The 14,743-nt window shown below is 41.8% G+C and overlaps 1 long non-coding RNA gene across 1 annotated transcript; it reads right to left on the minus strand.

Annotated features, from left to right (window-relative positions):
- Positions 1-5,081: 5,081 nt before the first annotated feature.
- Positions 5,082-13,902, minus strand: LOC136012287 (uncharacterized). The gene is made up of 3 exons (XR_010611660.1): positions 13,875-13,902; positions 8,865-8,905; positions 5,082-5,206 (listed from the first exon to the last, which is right to left on the minus strand). It is a non-coding gene; the product is annotated as an uncharacterized LOC136012287 (long non-coding RNA).
- Positions 13,903-14,743: the final 841 nt, after the last annotated feature.

The following is a 14,743-nucleotide window of genomic DNA, read 5'->3' on the forward strand; positions in this document are numbered from 1 at the left end:
GCAGGCTGACACATTGACACTGATAAAGTTTTTAAAACATCTTCTCATATAAAGGCACAAAGAAAACTTTATAATTTGCATATTTAGTCCAGCTGTTCACTAATCAGTCCTTTCACATGTTAATTCAGACCATATATACTTACTGGTTAATTTTTTGTAAGATACTCAGAAGAGGATCTGTAAATGCAAATACATGAAGAAAATAGGGATTAGGTAGTGGACTGTTTCTACAGAAGAACTCAGGATGCCATTGTACTTCATGTGTCTTTTGTTGGAAGGTGGTGATGTGTTTTCTGCTGGAATGTCCTGTGGAAAATTGAAAGTCTTGATTTCCTGTAGAATTCTGGGGAAGTCTTGGGAACTCACAAGAGTCTAGCAAGTCACTACAAAATATATAGTGTGCTTTGTTCTTCCTTCATATATTTCAGACAGCATTATAACACTCATTCAAGACCCATTCCTTTTTTATGAAGGGATTTCAATCCATATAAAGGAGGCCTACAAGAAAGCTGGAGAGGGACTCTTCACAAGGGTATGTAGTGATAGAACAAGGGAACAAACACCTTTAAGCTGACAGAGGTGAGATTTAGATTAAATACTGAGCAGAAGTTCTTCCCTGTGAGGGTGGTGAGGCCCTGGCACAGAGAGGCTGTGGCTGCCCCATCCCTGGCAGTGTTCAAGGCCAGGTTGGACAGGGCTTGGAGCAACCTGCTCTAGTGGAAGTGTGTCCCTGCCTGTGGCAGGCGTTGGAACTAGGTGAGCTTTAAGGTCCTGTCCAACACCCATTGTTGAAGCATTCTATGATCTCCCACCTTCTGAGTGAAAATTCCAGTTACTCAATTACTGGGTTTTGTGGGCCAGGACTCTCAGCTCTGTCAGGGTAAAAGCATTTGAAATGGTATGGAATAATTAAGCCTTATACAGAAAAAGTACATACATGCCAACACAACCATATGGCTCAGGAAAATCACCTGAGTTGGAAGACACCCTCACCCCCCAACCAAATCACTGCATTCCCCAGGGCTACAGGAGAATATAGTCATGTGCACTCTTGTCCAGTTATTTAATTCATGCAAAGGAACCCAACCAGATACCTACTATAAGCAAGCAGAGCATTTTTAATGACATCAGCGATGCATGGATAACATTTGCAAGGAGACCCAAAAGGTCAAATCAATATTTAAAAGTGGAAAATGTAATTTGTTCACATTCTGATAACACTGGATTGCAGGAGTGGATTTTATATAACTTTTAAAACTGTTTTAGTATGAAAAAAAGTTATACTTTAACGGAAGTCACAAGTACAAAACAGATATTTTGCAAATCATAACTTAAAAGAGTTAGTATGGTCAGTTTTAACCTAAACTGTTGCTGCAGCATCACAACATGCTAGAAGGTGTGGACATTGGGTGTTTACTAGAATTCATTACTTCAGACTCATTTCAGCAACTATTTTCCTGTAAAACAAGCTAGAATTGCAACCTCTAGACAAATGACTTTAACATTTGGTCTCATGAGCTAACTACAGAATACCTAGTGTGAAAAAAGATGCATTTCTTTGTGAAGAGAAGTGTTATTTTATTGCTTCAGAAGTTGCTGATAGCACTCTCTTGATAGTATTTTAATTAAACAGATACAAAAATAAATTTCACTCCTGTCACTTGGTTTTAGCTCTTGGTTTTCTTTGGCTTTACCTCTAAAGATAAGGATAAGGATAACAGGAAGGGATTCTACAGGTACGTAGCAAACAAAAAAAAGACTAGGGACAAAATAGGCCCCTGAGGAAGCTTTGGGGAGAACTGGCTACACAGGATTTGGAGAAGGCCGAGGTTCTGAATGACTTCTTTGCCTCGGTCTTCACTGGCAAAGGCTCTGACTGCACCACCCAGGTCTTAGAAGGTAGACGCAGGGACTGTGAGAATGAAGACCTTGGGCCCACTGTAGGAGAGGATCTGGTTCGAGGCCATCTTAAAAATCTGAACGTGCACAAGTCCATGGGACCTGATGGAATCCATCCGCGGGTCCTGAAGGAGCTGGTGAATGAAGTTGCTAAGCCACTGGCCATCATATTTGAAAAATCATGGCAGTCAGGTGAAGTTCCTGATGACTGGAAAAAGGGAAATGTAACCCCCCTTTTCAAGAAGGGGAAAGTGGGAGACCTGGGGAATTACAGACCAGTCAGTCTCACCTCTGTGCCTGGTAAAATCTTGGAGCACATTCTCCTGGATGGCATGCTAAGGCACATGAAAAACAACAAGGTGCTTGGTGACAGCCAGCATGGCATCACTAGGGGGAAATGCTGCCTGACCAATCTGGTGGCCTTCTATGATGGGGCTACAGAATTGGTGGATAAGGGTAAAGCAGTTGATGTCATCTGCCTGGACTTGTGCAAAGCATTTGATGCTGTCCCACACAACATCCTTCTCTCTAAATTGGAGAGATATCAATTTGATGGATGGACCACTCGGTGGATGAAGAACTGGCTGGACGGCCGCACACAAAGAGTTGTGGTCAATGGCTCGATGTCCGGCTGGAGACCGGTAACGAGTGGTGTCCCGCAGGGATCGGTGTTGGGACCAGTCTTGTTTAACATCTTCATCGCTGACATGGACAGTGGGATTGAGTGTGCCCTCAGCAAGTTTGCCAATGACACCAAGCTGTGTGGTCCGGTTGATATGCTGGAGGGAAGGGATGCCATCCTTGTGAGGTGGGCTGATGCCAACCTTATGAAGTTCAACCATGACAAGTGCGAAGTCCTACATCTGGGTCGGAGCAATCCCAGGCACAGCTACAGATTGGGCAGGGAAGAGACTCAGAGCGGCCCTGCAGAGAAGGACTTGGGTGTGCTGGTCGATGAGAAAATGAACATGGGCCAGCAGTGTGTGCTCGCAGCCCAGAAAGCCAGCTGTATCCTGGGCTGCATCAAAAGGAGTGTGACCAGCAGGTTGAAGGAGGTGATCCTGCCCCTCTACTCTGCTGTTGTGAGACCTCACCTGGAGTATTGTGTGCAGTTCTGGTGTTCTCAACATAAAAAGGACATGGAACTGCTGGAATAAGTCCAGAGGAGGGCCACGAGGATGATCAGGGGACTGGAGCACCTCCCATATGAAGATAGGCCGAGGAAGTTGGGGCTGTTCAGCCTGAAGAAGAGAAGGCTGTGTGGGGACCTAATAGCAGCCTTCCAGTACCTGAAGGGGGCCTGTAGGGATGCTGGGGAGGGTCCCTTCATCAGCGACTGTAGTGACAGGACAAGGGGTAACGGGTTAAAACTTAAACAGGGGAAGTTTAGATTGGATATAAGGAGGAAATTCTTTCCTGTTAGGGTGGTGAGACACTGGAATCGGTTGCCCAGGGGGGTTGTGAGTGCTCCATCCCTGGCAGTGTTCAAGGCCAGGTTGGATGAAGCCTTGGGTGGGATGGTTTAGTGTGAGGTGTCCCTGCCCGTGGCAGGGGGGTTGGAACTCGATCTTGAGATCCTTTCCAACCCTAACTATTCTATGATTCTATGACACAGGAATTAGCTAAAATTCTAATAACTCCAACTGCTTTTGTTTTGAGAATTTCCATGAAAACCTTGGGCAAAGGTGGCAGGTATCTCCCAAGTGAAATATTCTAATAGTGAAAATCTAGCAGAAGATCGCTTTGCTTTAACAACATTTTAGTAATTTCCAATTCATTCAGAACAGTCTTGTAGAAAAACCACATGAAAATGAGATTTTGCAGGTACAGTTTTTTTAAATTTCAATTGTATTTTTGCATTATCTTTATTTTTCCCTAGTTTTAATTTAATAGCAGAAATCTTGGCAATGTTATTTGCTTAATATCCTTAACATGATGACTTATATAGCTGGACAGCACATAGCATGTATCTGAAGTCATATAGAGTTGAAATTTACATGAAATAGTATTTTTTAATGTTACATTTTGACATTATGCTAAGAACTGTTGACCGTATACTTAGAAAGGATTAAAAACTATTCATTGAATGGGGGAGAGGGACATGCTACTTAACCAAATTTCTACTGGATAGCCACAACATTTCAAGTAACTGCTATTTGAAGCATCAAAACCCACAATAAATATCTGTAGAAATACTAAGAAAAAAACCTAATGTTAAACATAAAAGATGCTTCTGCATTTTATTACTAATTGTTACATTAAGCCAAGCTTCTAGGTTAATAATCTACCAGTTCTTGAGGAAAAAAGACAAAATATTTCAAATAATATACATTCAGTTTCTCTGGTTTAAAATGAATCCTTTTCAAAGAAGGTAACAGTTAACACTACAGAGGGATTTTTGCCCCTTTGCAATGCTATAGTTCTGAAACACTAGCTAGAAATAGGACTTGAAGGCAGTGGTGGGAAGCATAAGATGAGTTCAGGAGCTTTCTGTGATTCTGCATCCGTTGAATTATTAGTACTTCTGAAACTCAAGAAAACTGGGTATTGTGTAAAATAGCTTGAGGGAACAGCTTCAGAACATTAAAATACAGTCCACAGGCAGTTTTCTAAAAGAACTCCCTTTTCCATAGTTCTGTCCTCCTTTTTAATATTTTAAGCTACATGCCTTAAGTGATATATGTATTACTTTCCTTTCAGTATACAGTTTCTTAGACTGCTTTGGTCTGGGGGCCCCAGCGCTGCTGTCTGCTCAGTCCATGGGGACCCCGGCACACCTCTGCTATGGCTGCTGCTGTGCAGGGTAGAGCACAGCTTCCTTTGTATGCATTGCTTTCTTCTGCATGGGGTATGGAACACTTCTCTTATAAGCTGTGGGGCTTTGTTCTTGTGTTCATAGCTCTTCAGAGCCGAAAGTATGGTAGGCACATGGAAAATACCAGACAGTACCACTGCTGCTTGTCATTAATTGGTGAACTGAGGGGTTAATTTTACCTCTTTTTTTTTTTTTTTTTTTTTTACAAAAACAAGGAGTAAACACAGTCTGGTCTATAATGCTAAACTAAGATAAAATACACATAAATAAGAGTAGCTAAAGCCTGGAGTTCAGGGCAGGAAGGTAGAAGCTTTTAGAGATTTACAATTTTAATTGTTCTCTTAAACAGTGGAAGTTGGAGGCAATTTCCTGTGGTTCATGAGTGGGGGCAAAGACTGAAACCATACCAGTCACTTCATCATGGGAAGGGTGGGCTTAGAAAGGCTTGCTGGTTTTGTTTGGCCGTCTATAAAGATCATCTGCAGGGGGTTTCTGCCAAGCAACAAGAATGAAAGAGTTCAAGTTAAAGCACAAATATGTGTAGTTTCTTTTGGTTTTATGGTAGTAAAACCTTGTGTGCATGCACATACGCATAAGCTAAATAGCAGACAAGTGGACACAGTTTTACTAGTATGCAAAATCACGTTCTCACATCAGTGACAGCTTCAAAAAGTAATATAAATCCTACAAGTATGAAAGGTATTATCGGAAAAGTGTTTCATACAAAGTCAGTTTTCCTGCTTATTGATTCTGGGAGCTGATTCTGCTATTTATCCCTCCTTTTTACACCACTGATGCCAAAATACAGAAAACAAGAATACTAACACCATAAAAAACAAAACCAAACCCTAAATATTTTTAAATAAGCATCAGTGGGTAGAATGTAGACAGAATTCATAGTTTCAAAATGTGCATAAAATACTATACAGTTCAAGCAAAAACAGTGTAAGAGTCAAAATCTAGCCTTTTGCATAATTTTAAATGAAAGCCTGCATATATGTCATTAGGTCATATTGAAAGTGACATTAACAGGATTCAGCCAATGAAGTTGTACTGATATATATGAAAGGCAGGGCCAAATTCTACCTGAGCTTATACATGCAGTGCTTATTTTGTTTTGCTCTATTCTGACCTGATGGTTGCCTCTATCATCTGTGATGCTGACTTCATCCTTGACCCCAGCTTTCTTCCACTCTCTGTATCTCCTATTGCTGGAGATTACTGCTGTCATTGCTTTAGCCATCTATTTTGCTACCTTAATTCTATCCTCACTGGAATCTTTCATTAAGAAATCTGATTAAAGTTGTAATTGAAGCTGTTTGCTTTCCTAATTGGAAATGCTTGTATTTGGACCTTAATGGTTCTCAGTATAAACATCCAGCAGAAACATTAAAAATTGATCCACTTAGGCCACATAAGTGTAAAAATATGACCCTTTTCATCTTCAGCTATCCCTACCATCTCTTCATCGATTTAAAAATCTGTTAGAAAGTGTCTTTCCTTTGTTTCTTCCATGGGTTTTGTTTAGATTTCCTTTTCATCTAAAAGCTTGACTTTCCATTCCACTTCTCCTTAGGAAGTAACTTTCATCAGAGCTGTGTGAGTACCAAATGCTGTCGGGTAAGAGATAGCACTGCACACAAGTTTATCTGCATTGTATATATATGAATGCAGATAAAGTCAGTGGCAGGTAAGGTCCCATTGGTCAGTGCTATGCAGGAGTGCCCTGGGATAAACAGACTGTGTCCAAAGGGTGTATTTTGGATGGGGAAAAAAAAAAACCACAAAAGAAAAATAGGGTTTCAGTTGAGAAGGACTGGTTAGGACACAAAGCAACTGAATATAATTTAATAATGTAATAAAGGGATTGTGATGGTATTCATCTCAGCCTTTCTCCTGGCACAAAAAGCAGCGTTCATAGGGGAGGGTGCCATTATAGTTGCCTTATTTCTTTTCCCTCACTCATAAATCTCTGCAGGAAGAGATTTACCCTGCTAAATTGTATGCTTCCACTACAGCTTAAAGATCCTTGTGACTAGGACAAATACGAGGACTTGCCAGCTTTCCCCAGCAATTCCAAATTAAAGCTGTAATGTTCCAGGGAGTTCCCCCCACATTCCCAATTAGCACCATTCTCCATTCTATCCTTTACCAGCATTGCTTATGGAAACTGCTCCTAAGCTGTTTCTGCTATCAAAAATCACCTCGCTTTTCTCAGTCCTTCCATCCAGTCCTACTGCTTTCGCATTTGTCTTCAAGCTTCATATGATAATACCGGTTTTTGAGCAACTCCTTTTATTTTGCTACAAATTCCGGTTAACAGAGGCACAAAAGAGAGTAAGAGATCACTGTGACAATGAGCAACATCTGAAGAGTGCCATGGACTTGCACAAATGTCAGTTTGCTGCCACATTTGTAGGGACACCAGTGACATCTCAGCACCTCATGTTTGTTGAGTACATGAGGTAGTCACTAGGTAGCTGCAGCTCATATGGACAAAGTGTGAGCAGCCACCATTGTCTCCCTCATTGCCCTTTCAGGGGTGCTAGTAGCAAGTCCATTTCCAGTAGGCAAAAGAACTCAAATACCTCCCTGTGTTATTCATAAATTCATTTTCAGTTGTGTTCTTAACATTAGGTATTTTAGAAATGCCTGTTGGACAACAGTATTACAGCTTTCTCTGGCTTGCTGTTTTCTTAAACAGTGACATTACTTTTGATCTATTTAACTCATCATTTCCACATTTTGTGGCTGTAACAGGGAGCAGTTGCATGATCAGCTCACGCACTGCTGGAGCAGGTTTGCATACCACAGAGTGAAGAGCAAAATAAAAATCAGAATGTAATCCTAAAAACCCTGCCCTGGAAAGCTCATGTGCAGCCAACCCTCCACTTGGAGCATGCCCACACCAACATACAGCACTTGAAGTGCTCCCTCACAGAAGATACGATCCACAAACTCCAAAAATGATGTTGTGTGGGAGGACTTCTGGAAAAACTAACTTACTACACACCACCCCGCAGGAGCATCCTGTGGCAGAAAGCAGGCAAACAGATTCAGGCAAGGCAACATGACATAGTAAGGTTTTCTCAATTAGTTTCTATACTTAGAGGGATGTTAGAAACTGTGGCATTTGAGGACTCAAAAGAGTTCATTTTTAATTTTAAAATGACCATCCTGCCTGTTTAACATGCAGCCATATGTGCTGCTTGGTGTTGCTTTGTACCTGTCTGGAGAGAGCTTGTCTCATACACCCAAGCATGTAACTTGAGAGCAAGGGAAGCATGGCTCCCATTTATTTGCCAGGGGCCAGAGTAGACTAAAAAGATGGCATGCTTTTCCATGCAGGGAGGAGAAGAAAGAGCAGCCTTCCCTCATATCACATCTGTGCTAGAACCCACCCAGGGCCTTCTGTATTCTGACACAGAGCTTCACCTGGATGAAAGCCACAGTGAACTTCAACATAATCCTCTGCCAGTCCATAGCTGTTGCCATCTTTTCACACAATTAGAAAGCTCATTGTAGTTTCTCATATCATAACAATGAAGCTCATTTTAATTTTATTACTTGCAGCTGAAAGTAAAAGGAAAAAAACCTCAGACAATTCTCCTTAAAAATAAATGAGTCAGTCAAGTAATCGGGAATTACCCACAAGAGAATTAATCCTTGGAGTTTAATACAGAACAAGCTCTGCAATGCACCACTACACACCTAAGTAATGCCTTTCCAAGGCATGCTATCCTCTCCTCTTACTGAAGGAAAGAAAAGGTTATAGTATCCAAGTTCAATAACTGTTATCCCTACAGTAGCTGGTAGGCACTGCAGTAGTATTGGAGACAGCTGAGTTAGAGGTATGGCTACTATTAGCACAAGCAGACTGCAGGAAATTAGTTGTCCCAGGGAAAAACTGAAGTGGCAACAGAAGCAAGCTACAAGTATATCACAACCCTGACTAATTGTTCTTATTTACTGCTGAGCTGGTAAAGCCTAAAAATCAGGTTACTTAGCTGCCTGTGCCAGGATATACAGTTCCTGATTTAAATTCCTGTGGTTTTAGCCTTTGGCCAACTGACCTGGGAGTTTGAACCAGAAATACACAGTTACATGCAAAGAGAGGTGCCAGGCTGGAATCATGCAGGTCAAGACCTACCTGTCAAGAAGGTTTTCATGGAGAGTCTCTCCTGTACATCTCTGTAATGGAGGAGAGAAGTGATGGGAAGAGGAGTGCTGGATTTTTAGTTCACTAAAATCCAGCTATAGTAATAGTCTTGTGAGGGCATATCAAAAGGTGGCAGCTATCTTCATGCTGGGAGGGATCCCCAGGGTGAGCAGAACCTCACCAGCCCCAACCAGGGGCAGACATCAGCACCCATCTGAGGGCTCCCTGGGCACAGAACAGCCCAAGGCATCAACGCATAGGTTGGCCCATGTCCAGGCAGGGCTGTGGGGAACAGAAGACCAACAGTGTTCCAGCATCACCAAAGCAGAGTGATGGGCCCCGTCTGGGCTTAAATAGGGTCCAGGGCAGGGTGGGAAGAGACCCCAGGTGGGGCTGATCAGGCCCATCAGTGCTTTCAAGGGCCCTGGCAAATCCAAATAACCACTTCCAACAAAAATGGAGGGTGAAAAGTCAATATATCCCTGGTTTCCTTCATTTGCAGAGCTAGGAGTAAAATTCCCATTCATTTCAGTACTCAGAATTAGTATCTGTCCTCTCCCAGGGGTGGCAAGTTAGGAACTGCTTATGAATTTTTGGACCAGCAGCTTATCCCTTCCATTCAGGCCCACAAAATGATGTAATGTGCAAGTTAACAACTCATGCCTCCACATTCAGTATGTACTGAATTCCATAGGTGAAACTATACTTGAAGAATACCGCGTGCACATTTTCTGAACTCACTCTACATTTAATTCTAGCCTTACTAGAATATTGCATATAGTCTGCGTTATTTTCTAGATGACATACAAGGTGGTTTAATTTTCAGTTTGAAATGGGGCATCAGACACACCAAAATTCACTTTGCACTGCAAGCTTTTTTTCGGCTCCTTTTACTACCCTTTTTCTTTGTAAATAAAGCATCATAACATGTCCTAGGGCTTAGAATTAAATAGATTAAATAGATTAAAGAGTCTGCAGAAAAATGTTTACTGTAATGCCTGTTTTTTAAATCAAACTCCCTGAAGTGAGAGTGCTTCAGTATTGATTCTTCTTCAGAAATGAATGCAGTGAGTACTTTAGGGTTGGTTCTTTCAGGACTTAATGTTATCAACATAAATGAAATCTCTGGTTTTCCAAGGTATCATAAACAGTGGTTATTTTAGGACTTTTGTAATGCTAACCGTTGTGTGAACATGTGTAAAGTAGCACAGAATTAACATACGTGACTAAATGTTGCTCTGACCAGCATTAGGCTCATGATGGCTATGCAGAGTTGAAAATTTTTGGCATATCCTTTGCCTTCCTGATTCTGTTGACCAAACGAGGATCCTAAGGTGCCACAGCACTGGGTATCTCATGACTGTATTGCTCTGTAGGTCTCATGCTTCAACTCCACAGGGAGAATTCAGAGCCAGTATTTCAAAAAGTGCCTATTTTAACTGCACTATAGGGACCTAACTTGGACAAAGCAATTTACACAAACTTAAGCACTTCAGTCTCTATGACTTGCTGAAGAAAATCCCTAGGTCCCTAAATTCCCCCTGCTGCATATATGAAGAGGCTGATGCCTTGCCTGAGCAGGGCATCAGGGCATCCCTGTTCTGCCTGACCCCATTCAGAGGTTACAGACCTGGCTGTCCCAAACCAGGGTTCAGTGCCAGGGCTCAGCCCCTTTCACAGCACGGGTAGAACTGAGTTCACTACAGGAGCACACTGACTGTGGTCTGTACCTCAAGGGAATACCAAGTGCTGGACACTTAGTGGTGGTTTCGAGGCCCGCCCTTTCAGGCTGTCAATTGTGCTGTCACACACACAGTTAATCCTCAGTCTGCAGAGCAGCTCCTCTGCCATTTTCCACAAAGTGCCTCTACCAAGGAGAAGTACATAAGGAAAGAGTATTTCATCTGGATAACCCAGCATTTCCATTACAATCACATAACGTCTAATTATGTACTCCATAAATCTTCATATTTTGTTATGAAGCTCATAATAACAAAGTCTGATAAATAGATTATTTCCCCTGGCCACTACCAATTGAGTAGAAAAAATACTTATTTATGAAGCTTTATTAATAAAATCTGAATAATTCAAACAGCTTCTTCAGTGAAGAAACAGCAGTAGAGTATGTTCTTATTTGCATATAAATGAAATGATGCTTTAGTGTCAGAGTGAAGAATTAAATAATAGGAATTTTTACAGTGCAGTCCTGACAGCCTCATAAATATTATGGTCATAAGTTGCAGCTTCCTAAAAATCTCATTTTATCTTTTATTACAAAAATATGACCAAAGGGCCAAGTCCTGCTCATTTTACACGTGTGAGTATTCCCAGTGACAACACAGTTACTCAGTAAGTGAGGTTGCCAGAGTCAGCCTTATGTCAGATAGATGGAGCAAAAGCACAATGTTATCTACATATCTATTAGGAGAACAGAACCTCTTATTTAACCACGAGAAAAACCTTGTGTGTTGATAAAATAGAAGAAGAAAGAAAACTGTATCTCTGCATTCAAACAGATGCTCCAAGTAAAGAAGACAGGCAACATAGGGAAGGGGAAAGGAAAAGTACTTGTCTCATAGCTGTAAGATGCCAGTTGTCCCCTTAGTTACCCAGGTAGCAGTTTAGACAAACCTAATGTTCCTGTTAGACTCTGAGCAAAACCTGCAGCAACTCTAAGAACATTCAAATGACTCTGAATGGCTTGTTACTGCTGAGTAAAGCTTTGGTTTTGTCTATTCTGATTTGTTCTAAAGGCTGAAGAAGTCTCCAAAGTGCAGCCCTGACTGGCTGGAGAGAGCTAAGCTGGATGAAGTACGTTCTTCTCGAGGACAAATAAAGGTGAGGGCCGAGGACACTGCGTCAGAAACTCCTCTGAGGGCTGCTGAGCAGCTCAGCAGCCGGGACAAGAAGTCCCCATTACCTGCCAGTGATGTTTTCCTGGCCACAGTGCTGTGCAAGTGGGGCAGGATAGTCAAATACGGAAAAGGTGCAGATGGAAAGGAAAGCTAAACCTGGGGTGGTTGGAGGAACATAAGTATTTATAGAGATTCTGAAGAGTTTGTGAAGTGTAGAAATTTGTATATGAAGCCTAGAAGAGAGGGACTATGGGAGCATGTAGTCCGATCTCCTGTAAATTACAAGCAGCTGTATCTTACCCTAAACTGAGCCGGCTGCACTCAAACGCACCACAGCCTGCATTTGGCTGGCCTGTGTTTTGCAGGAGGCATCAAGAGCCGAGGAACCAACCATAGCTCTCGACTGTTCCAAGGATTTATTTATCGTCAGTGGTTCTGAATCAGGTACTGAAGACTATTCTCTATTTTCATTTGCTTGATTCCAGTCGCTAGGCATTGCCCCTTCAGATTGCACTGAATTGGTGGGTTCAGATGGCCCTTACATTCAGTATTTTTTCCTGTGCATTAATGTATACACTGTTATCAACTCTCTTTGATCCAGTGAATAGGTTAAGATTTTAGTATCTTCAATTACATGGCATTTTCTCTGACTTCAGATCATATTGTAGCTCTTCTCTGCACTCAGTATCCATCTTGCAGTGTGAGCATCAGGACTGTGCACACCATGCCCTAATCACCCTCAGAATTTGCACAGACAAGTAAAAACTGCCACCATGAACTTCTGCACTCTGGCTATAAGCTAAGGTTTGCACGAGCCCTTTTTGCTACAGTAAACTCATCAATCCTTTTCAAACTTTGCATTGTGGAGGAGGGCCTGCATTGTTTATTCCCAGGTATGTCTTCTGTTGATTTTATTACCACATACTTTGTTTGAATGAGGCACAGTTTAGAAAAGGTCAAGAATTCCTCTGCATCTTTGCCTGAGGTCATTTTTCTATCTATTTTTACCCCCTTTAAATAGGCTGTGTTCTAGTATGTTTCCTGACACCACAGTAATTCTTGACATTTCAGATACAAGTGATCAGAAAACACTGGCAGAGATAGTCACTACCACATCCCAGTGCATTATTGTAGGGCTGCAGAGCTCTTGGAAGTGCTCATCTGCATGTGAGAGCAAAGCTGGCAATCTCAGCTTCCTGCAAAGTGGTTAAGGTATGAAAATGGAAAATGAGAAACAGAAAAAAGGACTTTAGTCCCATGGTTTTCAAATCAATCTCTTCATGTTAGTGCAAGACTCATGAGTCCTGAGTGATTGAATTTGACAGGATTCCTAAAGGGCACAATAGCATGAAGAGATTTGTCTCAACCTGGCGCTAAAGAGAACAAAATTTTGCTGCAGACTCGTATTGCCTAACAAGGAGGAATTAAAAGTTGGATAAGCGTGTGGCATTTAGGCTAATGAAGACTGAATAATACATTTAACAGTCCATTCTATCACTAAAATTGAATTTTTATATATATACATGTGTATATGTATGTATATTTTTAGTGCTGTCAGGGCAAGAACCACTTTCATTTGCTCATTTGTAAATAGCTTGATTTCTAATTCTAGGTTTCTTCTACTGGTTTAACTGACCCAGGAAAGGTTAATAGATGTGCTCTAGTGTCAGCAGGGATGCTTTTAGATCTGTCAGCAGATACAAAAAGTTGGATCGAGATGTGGATTCTGGCAGCAGTGGATGCAATCCAGAGCAATGTTTGGAACCTTTCCTGCAAGCTCCAGGAGGTGGGCTTTGGCAATTGCTCGTCAGCTGTAAGGAAGGTTTTGCATGGGCCTGGCTTGTCATTTGGCTTCTCATCCTTCAGATCCAACCAAGATAAATTGAGGTATTGCAGGGAAAGGAACCACAGCTAGGCAGGGTTTAGATCAGAAGACATAATGAAATGGCTTTCTCCCGGTGTATGAATGCAACCTGAGTGATGGGGAGAAAAGTGGTGTGGATACAACCAACAGAGCAGTGCCAGTAATGGAGCTGTACAGAAATGCTGACAGTTCCATATTGCACAGGATGGGATGATTCAGTACAGGATTCAGAAATCGCTGCAGGTCAGATTGTCCCAAGAGGTTAATTTAGAGTGACCATACCTGTCACCAGCACTAGGACGAGCGCTCCCAAACGTTTATGCTGCCCTTCCAACTTCCGTAAGATTACCTGGATAAAAGCAAGAGGGGAATTTGGCCTGCCTTATTTTGTCATGATCCTTCATTTAATTCATATTTGCTACAATCTGCTTCTAAATACTGTCACCCTTGACTGGAATTCTGAGAGTACTTCAGTAAATCCCAGCTGCTGCATGGGGCTTACTAGAGGTCTAAATAAGCGCAAATTAGGGCAAGTGTCGGAAAAAAGCCCCCCCCACATCGCAACAACCCCACAAAACCCACCAGAGCAGCTCATAGCTCTGTCGTGCACTCTCCTTCTAAGCTGTGTAATGGGAAACAACACAAGTTAGCAAAAGTGATGGAACTTGTTTCTGCTTTTAGCATCTTTGTTAACCTGAGCACAGTTATTGTAAGGAAATAGCCAGGCTCTAGCATTGCCTTCGGAACTCTGGCAACCCCTGCTTGTTGTTACTTACCAAGGGGTGCAGTTAGATACCTCCACATGAAGCATGCATTAAATGAGAGCATTATATTCTAGCGAACAAGAGAGCTATTCATTATCAAATGCCGGAGAGCGAGTCTCTAGTAAGAGCAGTGCTATTTTATCTTAGATTAAAAAGAAACAATGACCCAAATCAGATAAAGACAGTGCTAAATTCTTTTATTTACAAACGTGCAACTTCATCAGCTTCAGTAAAATGCAGCAACTGCTTTGAACAACAGCAAACCATTATTCCAACAGTCACTTTTCCTACTCGTGCTCGTTGTTGGTCAGTGGCTATAGCACAGCTCAAAATAAGATACTTATTGTTGTATTCTGTGCCTTCGTGTCTCACGGACCCTCCGTAGCG

Source organism: Lathamus discolor, chromosome 3 (assembly GCF_037157495.1).
Source record: "Lathamus discolor isolate bLatDis1 chromosome 3, bLatDis1.hap1, whole genome shotgun sequence".
Taxonomy (NCBI): domain Eukaryota; kingdom Metazoa; phylum Chordata; class Aves; order Psittaciformes; family Psittacidae; genus Lathamus; species Lathamus discolor.